The sequence below is a fragment of the Myxocyprinus asiaticus genome, chromosome 17, assembly GCF_019703515.2.
Source record: "Myxocyprinus asiaticus isolate MX2 ecotype Aquarium Trade chromosome 17, UBuf_Myxa_2, whole genome shotgun sequence".
Classification (NCBI taxonomy): domain Eukaryota; kingdom Metazoa; phylum Chordata; class Actinopteri; order Cypriniformes; family Catostomidae; genus Myxocyprinus; species Myxocyprinus asiaticus.
In genome coordinates, this window is record NC_059360.1 from 28,097,142 (window position 1) to 28,115,714 (window position 18,573).

Genomic DNA, 18,573 nt, shown 5'->3' on the forward strand with positions numbered 1-18,573 from the left:
CAGTTGTTGATCAAAAAGCAAAAAAGAGAAACATTTAATCCTAATCACACAGCTTTTAAAATCCAACAAATGCTTTCTTCTCTGACAGACAGAACAAACCCTTTTTACGTTCGCGTCTCTCCCTAGTTTTTTCTTTTCTTGTGGAGATGTGGACCTGTGTATTTTCTCTCCTTGGAGATAGCAGATGATGTTGGAATGTAGAGTAAAACATAACCTCCCAAAGGCAAGTCCAAGCAGGATACATACCCTATTTGAACTGTCAAACCAACCAGATCATGGATAAGAACACAAATACTACTTGGAGGTGCATTAACACTGGATCTCAAAGGGATAGTTTACCCAAAAATCATCATTTACATACCTTAATGTTATTCCAAACCCACATGACTGACTTACTTCCATGTATCACAAATGGAGGCAGAATGTTAGCCTCAGTCACCATTCAAATTCATTGTATGGAAAAAAGATGCAAGTGATTGCAAATTGTGAAGCAAGTTGTTTTTAGCTGTACAGGCTGTAATACAGTGAAAAGGAATATTTTATAACCCCCCACCCCAACCCAAATCAAACACCAAACTTAAACCTAACCATCAGTGGAGTAAAAATTTAATGTTAGAGGGAAAAATGAAACCTCCAAATAGTGCTTGTCACTGATAATGGGAACGCGATTACTTTCTAGTTTCAAAGGGGAATCTGAACCCAGGTCTCCCACGCTTCCAGTAGTGCCATATGGGAAGGTAAACACGCTGAAGCCAAAAATGTTTGATGGGAGATGGCACTTGTCAGTGAGTCGGCATAATGTGGCCGATCCTAGTGTACTGGAACTCTCGGAAACATGCTGACTTCCTGTTTGATCATGCTGGACACACACACAGCCTGTTGTACAGATGATAGTCTGTTTGTCATCTTTGAGGGAGCAATTATTACTAAGACTGAGTGAGTGAGTGTGACCTGTGCTAAATGCTAATATACACAGAGCATTAGCTTACTATACTTACCCCTGGCTTGCCTGCACTGCATCACCCTAGTTACATCCTACCATGGTTACAAAACATATACATACATATTCATTGATCCAAACCACAAATGTATAAAAGACAACAGAGTGTTCTGACCACATCCTAGATTACTCACACAGGCTGTGTGTGTGTGTGTGTGTGTGTTCTGCATTATATACAGGGTTGGGGAGTAACAGAATACATGTAACAGGATTACGTATTTAAAATACAAAATATAAGTAACTGTATTCCACTACAGTTACAATTTAAATCATTGGTAATTAGAATACAGTTACATTCAAAAAGTATTTTGATTACTGAAGAGATTACTTTGCATTTTATTGTCATTTGTTTCATTTAATATTTAGTCCTTTCAGATGGAAAACATTTATACATATAAATGATGCGATCCAAAGTGCATTTGAACAGCGGTGAAACTCTTTCTTATGATGTGTTACATTCATATGAGCAGACAGAGAAGTAAGTTTTAAGTAAGTTTGGAGCATAAGAAATAGAAATAAATCTTGTGTAAATTGTCAGCTTTACGCTAAGCTAAAATGCTATTTCTAGCCATTTTACATGCACGTTACCAGACACGATCATATTTTTTTATCAAGAAAATTCACGTTGGATCATAATTTCCTTTTTTCTAGTAAGACCTTTGATATTAGGGCAAAAATCATATTCTTGATAATAATTTTTGTATTGTTTTCCTGTAAAAATATCTAAAAATCTTTAAAACAAGATACATTTGATTTATCTTGTTTTAGAAACAACACTGCATAAGATATTTAGGTTTTTCAGAGAATGTATTTTTAACATGTGTATTTTGTCTTATTGTACTGGCAGAGTTTTTATAGTCAAAACAAGTGAAAAAATCTACCAGTGCTGAAGAAGTAATCCAAATGTTGTTAAAAGCAGGCATTCCAGAATATCCCTTACAAACCAAGCCCACAATCACATGAATACATTTTTGGTTGAAAACGCATATATTTTGTCATGTTCACACCTCTCATCAACACTGGAATGTTGTTGTCCTCCATAGAAAATGAAGACTTTCGAAAACAATCTCTACTTTGGAAAAATATGATGTTAGGACACTGAAAACAGGGTTTTCAATTGTTGTGGACGTGGCCTAAACTAAACTACTCTGGCAGTGATGTGATGTTAAAGTGATGGGATGTTTAAGCAATTTTTCACAAGAAAGAGTGCTTTTGTACTGAACTGAAGTTTTCATAAATTAAATTCATTAATAATGTGATGCTTTGCTGTGCAGCACTGTATTTGACAAAAAATATTTTAATGTTGTGTTTTGGATTGTGCTCTGAGGATCTGCATAAAAACACTTCATTTGACAATAATAATGCAATGATATGTTGAAAAGTAATTGTTCTGTTTTCAATTGTTTAAAATTATAAGAATTAATTTGAATGGACAGTCTTTTGATGATAAAATTCAATTAAACTTTAAAACACGGAATTCAGAAAAAAATAAATAAGAAAACACAGAATTTGATTTCATAGGTCCCTATTAACATTGAACAATTCATATAACTGTCACAGTCTGTCTCCCTCATTCTCTTCAAGGACTCTTATTTTGAAGTTTTCCCCCGGACTTCATTTCCCATAGTGCACTGCCTTCATCACTTCCATCTGTTTCTTATTATCCTCACCTGTATTCTATTCCCTCATTAGTTCCTTTTGCATAAATATCCTCCAGTTTTACCCACTCCTTTGTCAGTCCTTGAAGTGTCACCATGTGTTTATGAAGTGTTACGTTGAGTTAAGCGTTGATGTTAAGATTTAGTATTGTTGAGCCTTTTGTTTGTTTCCACTCCAGCGTTTGTTCTACTCCAACGATTGCTATTAAAGAATTTGAAAGTTAATCTACTCCTGCATCTCCTGTCTTCCTCTTCCACTCCTAGACACCCAACGTTACAATAACACGGTATTTACATTAGGGCTGCAGTAACTATTCAATAAAATCAATAATGAAAATAAACAACAACAAATTATATTGTTGATTTAAATATCTGCAGCATGTACAGAAACTCCATCAGTGATGTCACTTTACTGTTGTGAAAAATTTGTTTGATAACTCATTTGAAAATGGTGGAGAAGAATTGAAGCAGAAAAAATAAGACCCAAGTTGTCCAGTGCACGGGAGCACTTTATAAATGCTTTTAAAAAAGATAATTAATCAGAATACAGTTTAATGTGGACCGGTTGCTGCATCAGGTGCATTGACAGAGAGCTTGGTGGTGTTTCAGTATTTTCTCTCCAGCACTTAACTTACATTTTAATGTTATTTTCTATGTTTTATAATATAAAAATGTTATGATTTTAAAATAAGGCGCATATTTCCATTGTGCAAAACTGTTTGTATTTTATAATTATTTTATAATTAACTCTATTCACCAAAAAAAATTACACTAGAGTAAATGATAAATAACCAATTTCTTGCAAGTTCTATGAGAAAAAATATAAAGTACATATTTTTGATTATATTTTAATATTTGTTTGTACCACCAAGTACCATGATTAATCACGATTAATCACTGAAAATTAAATGTGCAATTAATTAGTTTAAAAAATGTAATCGATTCTCAACCCTATTATTTATTAAAACTTACAATATACATTTGAAATATTATTATCTTTTAGGAAAGTAGTAAAGGAAAGGTACTGTTTTGCATTTTATGTCTTAAAAGTAATAATAAAAAAAACATTCAAACCTAACATTTCTTGATTTGGGAGAGTATTGAATAGTGAATCGAACCAAATCATTTTGCCCTTAATTATGAAAGCTTTTTAATAAATACATTTTAATAAATTACATGGGAAAAAAATAGCTTTTTATCAGATTAATCAAAAAAATAATCAAGATGATTGATCATTTATCAAAATAATTGTCAGTTGCAGCCCTAATTTACATGGTACTTCAAGGCATTTCAAAAAAATACCAAGGTATTACCGTGTTACATGTCCAAAACAAATGAAAACAAAACATAAAAATAGTTGCCACTTTTTTGCGAGTGACTTCAGTCAGTTCATGTCTATAACCTTGAATTCCTGACAAATCCTTGTGAATTGTTTTTTGACTGTACAAACAGGCATGTTTGGGCAATAGAGCCCCACACAGTCATACTGTAAAGATACAACGTACTTTACCATAAGGAAGTATTTTAAGAGCAGACAGTTCCAGTCATAAGTCAAGCATTTGGTTGATTTAGAAGTAAATATCAAAACAATGACTTTTTTCCTCTGATGTTGATCTCAATCTCATCCTCAGTCTCAGCTGTCATTTGGGGTCACTACATTAGAAGGAAATCTTAGCATAATCTCACAAGTAAGAGGATGCTACATTGCAATTACCAAAGATGCAAAGATGTATGTGCTTTCATTGACCTGTAAATACTGAAAACAGAAGATGCGTCGGACTCCTAATATCCCTCTCGTAATCTCTGTTTAACCCCTGACCAACCCACTCACACACCCACAGACACATGCTTAAGCAGATGACAGAACACAGGATTCACAGAGCAGATTAGAGGAGCTGCATTTAAGACAGCAGAATACAGCAACATGATATACTCAGCATAGACATGTATTCATTTAACAGATGCTGTTATCCAAAATGAGGAAGTATACAACATAAGCGAATCATCTTAAGGAGACAGTAACACGAAAAGTGCTGCATTACAAAGTTTCAATTGCATTAGAAAAGTACTAGCCAAGACAAAGATAAGAGTCTAAATGATTGTTTTTATTTTATTATTATTATTATTATTTTTATTAGAAGTGAATGGTCACGTGCTGATGAAAAAGATAAGTCTTTAGTTGTTGTTTGAAGACAGAGAGGGAGTCTGCTTCACGGATGGAGTTGGGGAGACAAATTAAAACAAAGAAAAGTTATGATGTAAAATGAAGAAAACTATTTAAGTTTCTGCATTATTTCTAAGTCATTAATAAAAGTTCAGCACATTTGTAATATTATTGACCAAAGATCATCCAGTTTTGCTCAAACTTGCTTAAAATGAGTCCATGCCAGCTCGAGTGCAAGCTGTCATTAAAGCAAAAGGGGGACATACCAAATCCTAAGAAAATCTGAAAAAGTTTAAAAACTATTTCAACTAATATTTGAAAAAATTCAATCCATCTTTTCACTCAAATTGTTATGCTGATTATATCATTTGTAACTGCAGAATGCTAGAAGCATTTTCACAAGTGGACTTAGACCTTTGAACCTCACTACATAAATCAAATTCTGTCAAAAATTCCATTCAGAGACCCAAAGACTTCCTTCCTCTTTTTTATGTTTTCATATAATGTTTTTATGTCTATTGCTTTGACTTGTAATGTCATTTTAAAGAAATCAATGAACATTCCTTGTTTTCCTTTTGAGTAGAATTACCTTTGACCTCTAAATGCTGTGCTGTGCCAAGTAAGAAGAGTTTTAGAAGGGTCATTCTGAGTGAAAGGAGACTGGAAAAACAATAAGACCCTTGAGTGAAAACACACACGTTCAGACATACTTATCATACTCAGTGTGCATAGGGCTGGTTTGCTTTAAGGATCATACAACACACTCTCATGGCGAAATCGTCGACTTTTCTAAATTTGGCTAATTCGTCTGATTTGTGCGACTGCACTTTTTGAATTCCTACGACTTTCACTACAGCAAATGACATCGCTGGACATTGTTTCCATCTAATACATGACATTTTCTTGCTTCTGTCACACACAACAGCTTCCTATGTTTACTGTACTGATTGGTTAAGTTTAGATAAGGGGTTTGGGTAAGGGCATAATCTTAATAAGTATGTCCTTAACGCCTCGTGCACGGAACTCACGCTTCTGATTAGATAGCCGGGCATTTGCACGTGAAGTCGTACGAGTTTATGCGAACAACATCGTGCGAGACCATACGAAATAGCCAACTCATAAATTATGTATGACTTTTCATGAGATCGTGTTGGATCATATGGACACAGAGCTTGGGTCAGAGAGCAAAGCTGTAAAATCCTCTCCAGCAATCTAGAGAAGAACTTGAATAAATGCAGGACTACCTACAGAAAGGGGAACAGCAAGAGCCTGTTTATCTCAACAGCCAACAGTGGAAAAGACTGCATTAACACAATACCAGTTTATTGCTTTGGAGTCCAAAAGTCCACTAGTGAAAATGCTTCTACGTTACATTTTGCTGTTACAAACTGTATTATTAGCGTAACAACTTGAGTAAAAATTAGAACTAATTTTTCTATTTTATTTTTTCTTAGTATTTAAATTTCTTAGTATTTGGTCTGTATGTTTCTTAGTATTTAGTATCACTGTATATATAAAAGTACATGATATGGTATCATACCATCACTGTACCATGGTACTACCAAAAGGAAATGTGCATTTCATATGAGGATCCTGGACTACATTTCAATGTTAACGAGAACCAGCCCTTGATGTCCACGAGTCTGGCTGTAATTTGTGTCAGTCAGTAAAGCAGTAACCCAAACAGCAGATTTAATTACACGGCTCATGAGAAACATGCTCTCATCCACACACCAGCATTCAAATGCGGTACAGCTCAGGCTAAGGGCATCAGATAACATCACTGCCGGTCAGCGCCACAAAGTGGCCGTGACTGCTGAAAAATTGATGAGCAAGCAGAAGACTTACTCTTTAGGGAGGATGACCTTATTTCAGTCTGCCACAGAAAGTGATATCAAAGCCCCTCTTCAAAACACACAGACGTTCTGTAACACACTTGATGTGCACCAAGCCTAAACACACACACATACTCACATGGTAAGGCAGCCCAGCTGTGCCGATCGTACCTAAAAGGCCCTTATCTAACATGAGCGTGTACTAATCAAATTTACACCAATGGAAAAGACATTATTACTCACCCTCCCATTTCCACTGGGACTACAAGGACACATTCACACAGACAGTCATTTAAAACCATTTTTTCACACTGCAGTGTTGTATTTAAAGGTCCTAAGTGAAATTTGAATGTCAGAGATATTTCACTGCTCTCGGATAGTTCACCCCAAAATGAAAATTCTGTCAACATTTATTCATCTTCGTGTTGTTCCAAACTTGCATGACATTCTTCTGTCAAACACAAAATGAGACATTTAGCAGAATGTCCAAGCTGCTCTTTTCCATAAAACAAAAGCTATATAATGAACAATATAATGACAAGTACTATCTATCGCAGCTCTTATATTTCATTCATTTCACATTTGCAAATTTTGGCCATATTTAAAATCGTCCTTATTTATTCTATTAATGTATGTTACTGGTCTTATTATGAATGATTCATCCATGCATATTTGCTATTTCATAAAACATTTTTGACCTTGTTATCTTTCATCAAAATGTCATAACTTGCTTTCTGATGACTGACTCTTCTCATCTGACGTATGCAAGGCTGTATTGCAGTTAAGCCAAGTTTTTAGTCAGTTTTACCCCTGCCCCTTCAAGAGCATATCATGTAAACAAACCTGCCATCAAAGCAGCTAATACATAGATGGTGTATTTTCAGCTGTTTCCCTCTCAAAATCCAGTTCCCTACCCCAAACTACCTTGATTACGGGCCCGCTTACTTGAATGTACATTTCAAAGAGGAATAACAGACATTTCACACCTGAATGCCTCCAGAGTTGATCACTACTGAATACAACACGAGTCAGATGCGTCAGAGTTTATTAATATTTTTTAATGCAGGTATCTTGGGATGTACAACACATGTAAGTGTTCTTTATTCTTTATATTTAGTGTACTGTGATTGAAAACTTTGAAATATTATGATCTTCTACTCTCATTTTGTTTGCTTGTTTCTCATTTATTTGCATTTAGCTCCAGCCCTGTCGTAGCAAAGACCGTAATGTGCTGTGTGCGTTTGTGGGCTGGTTATGGATTAATGATGTCAGTTAGATCATCGTTTGGCTCTCAAGTCAGTGGGACACGGTGGAAAGGGTGTGTGTGTTTCGACTGCAATCTTGCATTCAGGTCTGCCACCATTCCGGTATGCAACGCCCACTTTTCACAATCCAGTCAACAAGTGATGGATAAAATCAAGTCTCCCGCCAAAATTTTTTTGTTGGCTCTATTATTAAGGGTGTAAATACTTGCACAGACAACGATTCGATTCCATTACAATTCTTTACCTAACAATTCGGATTTTGAAATTTGGTCATGATTCGATTTGATTTGATTATTTTAGAACGATTCATAATTATTTAAAAAAATATCCAAAACACAATTTTTTTTTTTTTTTTTTTTAAGTTTTTACTTAATGTTCTAAATTAAGATGGCACAGAAATGCCCCAGGCTTGAGCTCTAGAGTCACAGATGCATTTAGGACCAATGAGGTTTGTCTGACATGTGTGGCTACATACACTACCGGTCAAAAATTTGAAACACTTGACCGAAATGTTTCTCATGATCTTAAAAATCTTTTGATCTGAAGGCATATGCTTAAATGTTTGAAATTAGTTTTGTAGACAAAAATATAATCGTGCCACCATATTAATTTATTTCATTATAAATCTAAAATTTAATTTAAAAAAAAAATTTTTTTTTTAAATTGATGACTTGGACCAAATAATAAAGAAAAGCAGCCAGTAAGTGCCCAGCATATAGATGAGAACTCCTTCAGTACTGTTTAAAAAGCATCCCAGGGTGATACTTCAAGAAGTTGGTTGAGAAAATGTCAAGAGTACATGTCTGCAAATTCTAGGCAAAGGGTGAGTACTTTGAAGATGCTAAAATATAACACAGTTTTGATTTATTTTGGATTTTGTTTAGTCACAACATAACTCCCATAGTTCCATTTATGTTGTTCCATAGTTTTAATGACTTTACTATTATTCTAAAATGTGAAGAAAAAAATTATAATAAAGAATGAGTAAGTGTTTCAAAACTTTTGACCGGTAGTGTATATAAATAAAAAAATAATACTAGCATTACATGCATTATTACGGAGCCCCGCACATGACATGCAGAAAAAAATAAATAAAATAGTTCCCAGGACTTAATAAGTGAGCACGTTTTAATAATTCATGCTCTAGTTTTAGATAAATCGTGGCCAAGTTTTAATAATTTGTGCCATCGTTTTAGTTAAATGTGACCAGTTCATTCGTTCATTTATTACTCTTGCTCCCCCCTCGCCCTTACAGCCAACTCCTTGAAGCCATTCATATGCTCTTGATTGGAAAGTTAATTAAACTCATTATCAGTTTGCTAAACAGTTTGTGAAACAGATTTAGTGCTGACTGAAACTTGATTGAATTCATAACAGCAGCTATAGATGTCTCTTCACTACACACAGTAAAACGTCAAAGGATTCATCAAATTGCAGGCACCAACTGGTAAAACATGGCCATGATTTAACTAAAACGAGGGAACAAATTAATAAAACGTGGCCATGATTTAACTAAAACGAGGGAGAAAATTAATAAAACATACTCAAGTGTTAAGTCGTGGAAACTAATTCTTAATTCGTGGCCACAATTATTATTATTTCCCTGCATGCCAAGTGTGGGGCTCTGTACATTATAGTTCTGATATGAATAAAGGATAACATAATGACTTGATGCAAACACACACATGAACAGACTGTATGTAAAAAGTGGAATAAGTGTTACATATTTGCATATCATATAATGTTAACATTTATTGCATCAATAATTACAAATGAAATGTGTCATGTTAAAACCGGTAAGGCCCGTGTTTAAATCAAGCAGAGTCGTAGAATTAAAAACAACCAATTAGTAGCCTATAAAGCAAGTTTTACACTGCATGTCGTACCTGCAAGTTCCCTATTCATTTGATACAAAATTCACCATAATGATTTTTTTTTGGAGAAACAAAGCAATATATATGTAAACATAATATATTGTAATTGGAGAAGAAAGCAACGACAACGAACTTTGGTCAAATGGTTGCAAAACATTATAAATAATGACACAGAAAGCAGAACTTGGCAGCATCCATCCATCTTCCCGCTTATCCAGCTTTAAGTAGGGTCGCAGGGGGTGAACTCTGCAGCATGAACTTTCTTGATTTAAAGTGTGCTTATTTTCTCTTCAATTGCGCATGCTCCGAGTCTGTTGCGAGAAGGCTCTTGTAATCTGAGATGGTATCTGTATCACATTGGCCATAATATAGTACTGATAATTAAACGTGGACCGATATATCGGTTTTACCAATTAATCAGTGCCGATAGTTGCTTTTTGGAACTATCGGTTATCGGCAAAAATCTGTGTCGACTGTTGCCAATAGTTTTTTCACAATTTTGTCATTTCAAATCTTGTTTTTTTTTTTTATACTTAAAAGTCCCACATTATGCACCAAATCTTAATTTTTCTGGTTATTACTGGGATTTTGGTTGACAAAAAACTGCATCTCGGATTTTATTCATTTTTGGACTCTGTCTTAGTAAAGAAAGAATAAGAAATGTTTTGACATTGTATAAATTGATTATAAAAACTATCGGCCTTTCCCCACCACCTTAGTTATCGTATCAGCAAAATCCACAATGGTCGACCTCTACTGATAATCAGTTCTCAAATTCAGTTATCAGTGCATTGACATTTCTTTGTCAGATCGATGCATTGCGACCCTTACAAAAATCGAGAGTTCATTTTTACACCCTTATCTATTATACACAGGGGTGTAAAAAGTACTCAAAAATTATACTTGTGAAAGTATGAACACTGAGTGAAACATAATTAAAAGTCCAAGTATCTAGCCAAAAACATACTTGAGTGAAAGTGAAAAAGTATTCACATTAAATTGTACTTAAGTATTAAAAAATTTAAAAGTAAATTTTTTTTACTAGCTAGAATGAAATCAAGAAAGGAGATTGTGTGAGAGAAGATATTGTTAAATTCGATTGGTTTGTTGAGTCACTTTTTCACAGTCTCCGACGACTGTCATATTTATCCCCCAGTGGCATTCACAACCTGCTCAAAAAATCATGTTGCAATAACGAAATTTTTGCAAAATTATTTTTATGTAGCCTGTTGCACGTAACATGGCAATTTCCTGGTGGAATGAACACTAGATGTGCTAAAATAACAATGACTTTTATCCCCTTTCACTCAAATAACAAGTAAAACATGAAGTCAGAAGTTTACATACACATTAGCCAAATACATTTAAACTCAGTTTTTCACAATTCCTGACATTTAATTGCAGAAAAAATTCCTTGTCTTAGGTCAGTTAGGATCACTACTTTATTTTAAGAATGTGAAATATCAGAATAATAGTAGAGAGAATTATTTATTTCAGCTTTTATTTCTTTCATCACATTCCCAGTGGATCAGAAGTTTACATACACTTTGTTAGCATTTGGTAGCTGTAACACATAAAGGACAGGCAAGGAGGAGGCAGGAACCGGCTGAACAGTAAACAAAGTTTAATGGTAAACTTAAAACCAACATAAACGTGCAGCGCGGCCGTGTGCGTCTCTCTCTCTCGAACCAGCGCCTCCGGCCTCCCCTTATCTCGCTCTCCCGCTGATCAGTTGATTCAGCGCCGGCCGTGCTCCATCACGGCCCGGCCACGCCCTCCTCCTCGTCACAATCCTCTCCCGCCCGATTCAGGCCGGGGTGCCACCGGTCTGACTAACACCCCCCCATCTCTGTGGCGGAGACGCTGCCCTTCCGGCCATTCTGTCAGCCGGTGGCCCACCCCGCCTCCTGTGAACCTGGGGGGAGAGACAAGAGGAGGCGTGGGGAGAGGGAAAGGGCGAGCGGAGGGACCAGATTTATAGCTTCAACAAACACAAGAACAAGTCTCTGTGTCAACAAGACTTTTTTTTTGCTCAACAAAAAGCTGTGGCATTGAGTTATAATGTTTTGTTGTTGTTGTTGTTGTTTTGTCTTTAGCTGGCAAACATATTCTAAGAGTAATCTGTTGTTTTTTGCTTAACAAAAAGCTGTGGCATTGAGTCATGATGGTTTTTTGTTTTTGTTGTTTTTTTTTTTTGTCTTTAGCTGGCAAACATATTCTAAGAGTAATCTGTTGTACTGTAAATTACTGTTTACATCATAGTGCACATTGAGGATGTTTATTACACCAACAAAGAGCTTTGGCCATCATCAACCCCTCTCCTCTGTTAACAGAAAGACCCCTCTTTCACTCTCTCAGTGATTCACACTTTTATAGCTGGACTCCATTTGCTCTCATTAGTGCCAATAGTCAGTATTTATAAACACACACACACATTAAAAACCTTTTTCTCCCAACAACTGCCATAAAAAGTGCTATGTTTTCAACTGACATGTTCGCTTTTCTCTGTCTCTTTTTAATGGACCAAAATCTCACGCTGTTGCCATGCCGATTATAAAACGCCATGACAACAAGGTCAATAGAGTCAGCAAAGCGGTGCATAGCTAAAATACAATAGGGACAACTCTCATCAATTTAACAACATTTTCTCAAAAACAGAGCAATACATTATGTGAACGTTAATAATGGATAAGGTAAACACAACTGAATGACTGTGTGAAAGAACAATAAAATCAACAATAAAATTGCAGCACTTGGACAAAACGTGATGGCATTTAAGTAAGACCTGGCCTAACATACAGTGGCCCCATTAAAGTATTCAGACACTTTAGCCATAATATTTTCATTGCATTACATATCAGTCAAGATATCAAACTTAGCGTCATATGTTAACAAATGCCTTTCTCAGATTTAACTTTCAAACAGGTGTCCTTTTCTTTCACAAAGGTGTCCTACTCCAAAGGAGTAACCACAGGTTTAGTTTAACACATTAACATACAGTATATTGAATGTTGTATTTTAGATAAACACACCCTCCAATTTCCTGCTTTTATGTGTCAGACCACATCTGTTTTGTAGAACTCTCTAGGGAATGATCAGCAGTTTTGACAGCACTTTAACAATTGATTAAGACTTCTTCCTGTTCTTAGAAATCCCAGTTTTCATGATCATCTTAGAGAGAAAAAAACAGAACAGCTTGGACTCTTTCAAACAAACTTTGGCAAATACACTCAGGGAAAGTCTCAACTCAAGCCAGAGAGCTAAAGAGGCCTGAACTCTACCGCAAAGTCAGATTACAAGCTTAATAAATCCATCAGATGGAATTGACTCGTAATAGTAGTTCAGCGGTACAACCGCAGAATAGGTCAACGTCCTCTCAAGCTGAATTCTTTTACACAGGACCAGTATCTCACTTTCTATTTTCACATGTGCCTTTGATTGTGTTCCAATCTCCGAAGTGGGTGGTACATGACTTATTAAGTTGCCCCAAGTCACTAGAAGCAATGTTGGGATCTGAGTGATGGCTGAGGAGAGCTCGGTCTTTCATCACTTCTGCGGTGAAGATGAGAACCTTATGAGAAGATGTTGATGCCAAAAATACAGAATTTTCTAAAGGTGTGGATCAATATTTCAGAGTATTGCAATATTTTACCATACAATACTGTCTGTGTCAATATTCTAATGACAAGAATCAATATTTTGGTTACTATTTTCACATAAATATTTTTATATTTGTGTGTGCACCGAAGTCCCATTAAGATGAAAGAGAAACTATGAGTAAAATAAATTTTGAATCACAATTTACTAAATATAAAGAATTGCGTTATCGCATCAGAACCTAGATATCAATATAACAATGTATCGCTGCTGATTCCCCACCCTAGAATATTCATAGAACATGCGAGCATATATTTGTAAACGTTATTGTGCATAGTTTGGCCAGAAAAAATAAAAACGTTTTAGAGGGAAAGCAGGAGAGGACACAGTGAACTTAATCAGCCACAAGGAAACACCCTCACACCAAATTACTGCAAAGAAATCAGAACATATCAACATCCTGTTGCATGTTTCGACTAGAGGGTGAGAGTCAGGGAAAATATTTTAAAGACTCAAAATAATTCACCAATTGCAAGCAATGAGAAACAGATCATTTAGATTTGCTGATTCCTATATTCCAACCTTCTGCTCAGCTGTGCACACTTTCATATACTGCGTAACGGTCAGTCATTTTCATTAATTGCCCACTATCAAGCTGATGGGTGAGGAATTTAATCTTCCACTTTTGTCAAAATTACTAGATGTTAAAGCAGATGAGAGAGCCAATATCCATATGAGAAAATGTTTACAGTTGTCAAAACCTAATTATTAATTTATGTTTACATATACAGATTCTTATCAATTTGAAACAATTCAATTTGATTATACAGAATCTGAATGTACTGTTTTATATGTACATGTACTTGGTTTTGTGTGTACAGAATCAAATGTGTTAGTCACTTGCAAATAACTTTCTGCGTTTTCCTCACTAACATATCTACAACCATGCAAATAAAACTCTCATTCTCTTAACTCTACTTAATGAAAGATTCAAATTTCAAATGTGATTATGAAAGTTTTCAGATTAAAATGTTTGTATGACAATTTTTCTTCTATTTTACAAATTATTTAAAGGTAGTTCACCCAAAAATATAGTGTTCTTTTTTTTTACTATAAATTCTTCTCCCTGCCCAGTAGGTGGCAATATGCATGAAGAATGCCAAAAGCCAAAAACAAAAGAAGAAGAATGTGAAAGTGAAAGTGGAGATTGATAGTAAAAAAAGAACTTAAATATTGAGCTTATTCTCACCCACACTTATCATATCGCTTCAGAAGACATATCATTAATCCACTGGAGTCTTATGGATTACTTTTATGCTGCTTTGTGCTTTTGGGCCTTCAAAGTTTTGGTACAAATTCACTTGCATTGTATGGACTTACAGAGTTTAAATATTCTTCTAAAAATCTTTGTTTGTTTTCAGCAGCAGAAAGAAAGTCATACACATCTGGGAGGGCGTGAAGGTGAGTAAAAAATGATCGGCACTTCTTCCAATTCCTTTCATATTTTTCTGATTGAGGTTTTGGAATGAAGTCTTTTTAATCTAATTGAGCTATCAGCAGGATTATTACCATATTATTCGACTGCATACAAACTCAGGTCACAGACAAAATTAACAACTGAATCAGGGATTAAAATGGACTGCTATTGCTCAGAGATTTTTGTAAAACATGTAAAAATAGCACAATGTCCTATTGTGAATAACCTGACATGTCTTTGTATTTTCTGATCTTGAGGGCAGAGACACTGAATACTACATAAATTGGAGATGATAAGGTCTCATTAGCTTCTCTGTTTTTATCACTCTTGTGACTCTGACATGTCACGCTTGACTCAGCTCAACTAAAGACTAAAGACCCAGGCTGACAGAGATTCCTGGACAAGCAGTTATTTATTCCTGCCTGTTCTCTCCCGGGAGGCTGCAGGAGAACGGCGGTATTATTAGCAACATTCATGCACAACATCGATCCTGCAGATCTATTCCACAGCTGAACACATGCAAAATGGGGCTCTAGAATCACATCCAGCTAAGCTGGGCACCTTAAAAACTCAGTCTTAACAAGATACTGATTATTCTGATTATAAGATACTGTTAATATACACTGCAGAATCCTTGTCATTTAGAAATGAGATCGCTATCTTTTAGCGATTAATCGTGCAGGTCTAACCCATCCCATATAAAGAGAAACAGGATGGTTTCAAATAACCGCACAAAGACACTAAAGACAAAGCCCTTCATAGTCACACATCCATCCATTTGTCCACACTCTACAGTTATTCACTCAAAATTAGCAAACAGGGACAAGTGATATGAGGTCAGGGCTTTTGAAGTGTTCACAAAAAAATCTACCATAAAATAGGGAAGTGTGAACCATACAGCTAGCGAGTAAGTGGCTGTTGTCCATCTGTGTGCTTCTGTTTGTTTATTTGTGGCCTTGCTTTGCCTTAGATTAACAGTAATCCATGCCTGTTTTAAAGGAATATTCAGGGTTCACTACAAGTTAAGATCAATCGATAACATTTGTGGCATAATGTTGATTACCACACAAAATGATTTTGATTTCTTTAAAAATGCAAAAATCAAGGTTACAGTGAGGCACTTACAATGGAAGTGAATGGGGCCAATTTTTGGAGGATTTAAAAGGCAGAAATGTGAAGCTTATAATTTTATAAAAGCACTAACATTTATTCTTCAGTTAAAACTTATGCATTATTTGAACAGTAAAGTTGTTGTTTTTACTGTCTTTTTAGGGTTTACAGCGTTACGTCTTCAGGGCATCAAAGCTACACAGAAAAGGATAGTATGTGATTTTATCACTCTGAAATGATGTTAGCCAAATCTTGTGGCTATACATTTGAAACAATGAGTATTTTAATGTTTGCGGATTGGCCCCATTCACTTCCACTGTAAGTGCCTCACTGTAACCCAGTTTGGCTTTCTTTTTTCTTTTCTTTTTTTTTTTAAAGAAAAGGAGGGACAAGTCAAAATAAATTTTTGTGGTTATTACCATTGTCACAAATGCTATCGATTGAGCTTAACTTGTATTGAACCCAGAATATTCCTTTAATTACCATATAAGACCCTGCCCTTACAAAGCATATGAACTGTATTTTTTATGATATTCATCATAGAACACCATACAATAGATGATATTTTACATCCTTTATCACCAAATAACACACACCACTAACTCTAAAATGAAATAAAAACATACATGATTTATGTTAAATGAACAGTGTTCCCACAACAACAACAACAGCTAATCAGCATTTGTCAAGGGGAGCAGTAACTCATGAGCTGGTGAATGAACCATCAGTAATGGCCTCATAAATCTTGGGCTCATTCTCTCTGTTATCAGTGCATCTTCTGAATTCTGTGTGGCAGTTTATGCTGTTTGTGTGTTCCAATGTTTGGGTGAATCTCACAAAATCTGTCAAGAACATTGGGTCATGTTGCACCCAAATTTCAAACATGAATCATACTTTTATGAACTTATGAATGATTTTTTACATTGCGACATTATTTTCATTACAGGTAAAGGAACAGTTCATCCAAAAATGATAATTCTTACATCATCCACTCCTCTTGTGCCATCTCAAACTCTTTTCTTTCTTCTGCAAAACAAAAGTAAAGATATTTTCATAGATGTATGGTGTGTTTGGGGTCCAAAACTTTCAAGCTCCAAAAAGGACAGCATAAAGGTAATCCATATGACTTAAATGGTTTAATCCATGTCTTCTGAAGAGATGTGATCAGTTTTTAGTGAGAAACAGACCAAAATGTAACTTCTTAATCACAATTGACATCAGCAGTCTCCTTGAAGCATTTATGAGAGGAGCTCATTTACATTTCATTGCGCTTTATGCACATGCAGAGCTAAGAAATTGGGAGGGAAATGCATGTACAGTATAATTGTCACGTCACAATGAAAAACAATTTAATTGTCCTAAAAATATGTTTTCATTTTGGGGTGAAATATGACCCAGACATGTTGTTGGGAGATTCACCTGTTAATAGTTTTTTTTCATAGAGGAAAAAACTGCTCAACTACGAGACCAGGGCATGTTCAGCTTTCGTCCAATTAATATTTGTTTCGGTCTAACCTGGAGAAAAGCTGTGTGATAAACTGTACATGTAAAGTTAGGCCAATGTAACAAGGTTAAAATGGGCAAGGAGGAGGCAGGAACCGGCTGAACAGTCAAAATAATGTTTAATGAAAACTTAAAAGACACAAACATAAACACACACGGCAGCTGTGTGTAGCTCTCTCTCTCTCTCGAACTGCCGCATCCGGCTCGGCCTTATCCCTCTCCTCGTCTGATTAGCCCGATTGGGGACTGGCCGTGCGCACTCACGCCCCGGCCCCACCCTCCTCCTTGTCACAATGAAATAATATACATAAATAATAATAATATTTATACTTTAATATTAATAAAATACATAATATATAATCTATATATAATGTATATATAAATAAATAAACACTAAAATAATAAATACAGTGCAGAGGGAGATGTGGGTGATGTTTTATTTGTTGTCTCCTGCTTCCCACTTGCGCTCTCTCTATATTTCATTGGCTTTAGCTCATTGTCGGTCTCTCGCTCGTCAGGACAGTGCACACCAGACGACAAGACATCTAGATATCAAGCTGGTTTGAAATCTGTCATAGCTTCTGCGACTAGTCAGGGTGTGTCACAGGATTGCGCACACTACACGAACATTGGTAATGAGATCTGAGACTTCTCAGACTTCTCATCGCTGACAAGTTGCTGATTTAAAACATCAAAGGAGACAAACGAGTCGTGTGGTGTGCTCTAGGTTTAAACCAAATACAAAGACACAATGACTGTTTAAACTATTCTACTGATGAGGTCATTTAGTCTTATGACATTATACTAAGACAACATTAAAGGCCCCAAAATATCCGGCTGCAGTCTCTGGGGTCTAAAAACATTACAGGACCTTGTCTGAGCTTCACTGCGGTTCTAATGTGAGCTCACTTTTCAGAGAGAAAAGCACATTCTATAGGAGGAGACAGACTGTCTCTCTCTCTCAATCACATCAGGCTCATGTTACACATAAAAAACAACAAATACTTGGATTCTGGAGAGAAAGGCTTTCCTCATACAGTCAGTCAGGCTGCAACAAATCAAGATGCACCATGGAATAGATGTGCAACCC

General features: G+C 35.7%; 1 protein-coding gene across 2 annotated transcripts in view; it reads right to left on the minus strand.

Moving 5' to 3' along the window:
* Positions 1 to 18,573, minus strand: part of LOC127455099 (ribosomal protein S6 kinase 2 alpha-like) — a 110,039-nt gene that overhangs the window by 63,439 nt on the left and 28,027 nt on the right. The gene's annotated exons all lie outside the window — the stretch shown is intronic.